A 3,965-nucleotide genomic window follows, 5' to 3' on the forward strand; every position below is an offset into this window, starting at 1 on the left:
TGCACATGCATTTGCACAAACATCAGCGATGACGATTTCCCACCCACCCCCAAATCTTGTTCTTCAAGTAAATTTTGTGCTTTTCATTTCCTTATTTTTTAAAGAAGTTTCTCAATAATTTTTTCCCATAAGAAGGAGACACCAACTTTGTCACCCAAAGAATTATTAATCTGTAAATAAATAAAATGCACCTTTTGACTCTGATTCAGCCGCCGTTGACCAGCAAGAGGGATTAGTCCTGTTTTTTTTTCTTTATAGCATAAAAAATTTCCCCCAAGCGCAAGGACCGCACACAAGCAAATTGTTGATCGTGGCCTCGAACGATCGGTTCGTCTTTTTGATCGTCCAGCGTTGACCAGTGATTTTATAAAGAGTTAATACCACAAAAAAATCATAAATTAATATATTTATGATAAATTTACCCCAAATTAATTTTTTAACTACAAAAAATCCCAAATTAGTACACTTGTGACAGATTTAGAATTTTACCCCTCGGTTTGTCACATATTTATTATTTTGTGATTTTTCATTATATTAATCCAATTTAACGGAGGGTAAATTTATTACAAGTGTACATGTTTGGGGTTTTTGGTGGTCAAAAATTAGTTTGTGGTAGATTTGTCACATGTGTACCAGTTTGGAGTTTTTTATAGTCAAAATATTAGTTTTAGGTAATTTTGTCACCGGTGTACCAGTTTGGGATTTTTCGTGGTATCAATCCTTTTATAAAATGTCTCTAGCTAATTAGTAAAAAAAACGGTAAAGAAAAATTAGTACAAAGTAATTCGACTCATTCAATTGACATATGATGATCATCAAGTAAATAGTTGTACATACAATGCTAACTCAGTTTTTGAGTGAAACGATAAGTCTAAAATGATATCAAAGTATAAGCAAAACGACAAAAATGTGATGGGGATATAATTCTAATGTTGCTCCCATCTGCTTCAGATTTCATATAATATACAGAGACTTGCATGTGAAGAGGGTAATGTTGAGCGCACATTTGAATGGTGGTGAAAGGAAGAAGTCTCACATGGGATGTTTGGAGCTAAGAGAAGCAACGGAGACCTAGTTGACTCATAACTCAACGGTTTCAGTGGGCTCAAGTTATGGGTCTCCTCTTAGATCTCTCAATTATAAAGGTATGGAAACTCTAGGGAAAGTGACGCAAATAATTGAATTTTGACCAAATATGTAATGTGGTCCCTCAACTTTTAATTTGTTCAATGTTGTCTCTGAATTTTTTTGTATATATTTAATTTAGTCCTCGAATTATATGAAAATATTTTATGTAGTCCATGAACTTGAATTAATGGAAGGATTACATTGAACATTTTCATATAGTTCAGGGACTATATTAAACATATATCGAAAGTTCAGGGACCGTATTGAATAAAGTAAAAATTCATGGATCGCATTGAACATTAAGCTATTGAACAAATTAAAAGTTTAGGCACTGTTTGTGTCATTATCTTGAAAAACTATGGTACTTCCCCCAATGGTCCTTGCCACTACCATGTTTCGACGAGGTCTCCCTAAGGCCATATGACCCCAGGTGAGCCATATGTCGAGGTCAACCGACCTAGGCGAGACAAATCTTGCCAGGGTCATGCGACTTGGGCAAGACCTTTTATCGGGGTCATGAGACCCAGTTGAGAAAAAAAAGGAGGTGGACGAGTGGTGGACTAGTAGTGGTGGATCTCGCTTGGGTGGTGATGGCGAAACTTGCCATTGGTCCATTGGCTTTCGCTTGGGATTGTGCGACCTTGGCGGAATGCTTTACGGAGCCCTAATTGTTTTTAGAAAAATACTTTCTAAATCATTCATTTTTCGTGAAGATCTTACAAAGATGCGTACATGCATGAGTTGTGTTCCTTTTTTGGCCAGTGTACATTCGCAAGGTAAAAAGCTAAAATTGATCAAACAGATTTTTCCAAAAAAGAGGAAACCCGTAAAAAAACGACCATCCGGAAGAGGCAAAAGCGAAAGGCAAAAGTGTCTTTGGTGATTAACCCGGAATGGAAATGGATTTGTTGATTAGAGTGACAATGCATGTTCGTTTCGAAGATTATCAATTAAATGTAATTTTATACTTGAATTACTCGTATAAATTTAGGTTTGCGTCTTATCTGATATATGAATACGATCGAGTACTTTGGACGTTCAAAGTTTATCTTAAGAAGGGTAGACTCGACATGAAAAATAAATCGTGTTTGTTGATAATAACTAATAACTATTCTTAGACTCATAAAATAGTATAAGCATGGAACTTTAACAAAAAATAGTGTATCTCCACAATATAATCATTATGCATCCAAATGAATATCTTAAGATGCCGTTTGTTTCACGGAAAATGAATAATTTAGAAGATATTTTCCTGAAAATAATTGCTTGTATATTTTGAAATGGTTAGTCAATAGAAATTTTTTTATTATTGACAGTAATTTATGTCTAAATATTATCGTGGACAATGAAAATATTTTTTATTCATCCACTTTTGTAATCGACACAAGTGATCATTTTAAGAAAATATATTTTCCAAATAATTCATTTTCTACTAAATAAAGGGAGCCCAACGCTAGTTAATATTTACTTAGCAAAACAAATTACACTAGCTAATATTCGCAAACCAAGATAAAATATGCTATAAGTACACGAAGTCTGTGTTATGTTTATGGTAGCAAACAATTCAACACTAGCATAATTGGTCGCATGTAATACTATAATTTTTGCTAAGCAAATCTTGCGGGAAAAAACTCCAAAACTATGCCTACAGTGACATATTTACCCCGAACATTTTTTTTGTGACATCAAAAACCTGAAACTATACCTACTGTGACACATTTACTCTAAACTTTTTCTCGTGATATAAAAAACCTCAAACTTGTATCTATGTGACACATTTGCCCTTCGTCATTTTCCACTAGATGATTTTTTTTTAGCCAAAACAATATCTTTTTTATTTTAATTAGGCCACGTGTGTTTAATGCCAATATTGCTTGCTTTTTTCTGTTGTCCATGTAGGTAGAATTGACAGAACTTTGACGGAGGGTATGTCACATGATTTTTGATGTCTTAAAAAAAGTTTAGGGTAAATGTATTACGGTGAGCATAGTTTAGGATTTCTGGTGGCTTATGCCCTTCTCATAATGAACAAATGTGCCAATTTTTGAGCAACGATTTTTGATATCATTGAAAAAATTTTAGAGTAAATATGCCGTAATAATTATAGTTTAGAATTTTTGGTGGCTTTTACACTTGAGTTAATACAAAAAAAAACCGCAAACTGGTACATCTGTAACAATTTAGCAAAAATTAATTTTTTGAATACCAAAAATTCCAAACTAGTAAATCTAGTAGACCCTAACAAAGGGTAAATGTATCATTTTTGGATTTTTCGTGATATTAACTCTTTTATATTTTTTATGGGTATTAAAAATCCTATACACCTTTATCCCACCTCTCTTATGGGATAATTTTATCCTTGCTATATGCCTCTTATCCCATTCGAAATTATATCCCGACTACCGAACGCAGCCACAGAGAGTATTGCCTCTATTTGAGGAAGATAAAGATTCAGGGAAATTAACGGGGATTAGGCGTGCGAATACTGTCACATTAAAATAACAAACAAAACGTGCCAAATTTGTCCTGTACCTACCCACCTCCACGAATTTATCACCCTTATCAAACCCCCACCGACTCCATGACTCGATCATCATCATGAACAGGGCTCCAAATTCACCGGGCTACACGCTTTGTATCCTCCCACATAATAATTCTCCGAACTTCCCCCATTTTTGTTCTTATTTTTGCCCCCCCTCCGCCGACGTCGTAATTCGAGCCCGCAGGATTCGGTCCCATCCAAGTTTTGACGTCAGCGTATACGTATTGCACCGTCCGCACCTCACCAAGAACTCCCCATCTCTTTTTATCTCTCTCTCCCTCCCTCTCCCTGTTTT

The sequence above is a fragment of the Syzygium oleosum genome, unplaced genomic scaffold, assembly GCF_021117445.2.
Source record: "Syzygium oleosum isolate NSW1041296 unplaced genomic scaffold, Sole_v2.1 Sole_v2.24, whole genome shotgun sequence".
Lineage (NCBI taxonomy): Eukaryota > Viridiplantae > Streptophyta > Magnoliopsida > Myrtales > Myrtaceae > Syzygium > Syzygium oleosum.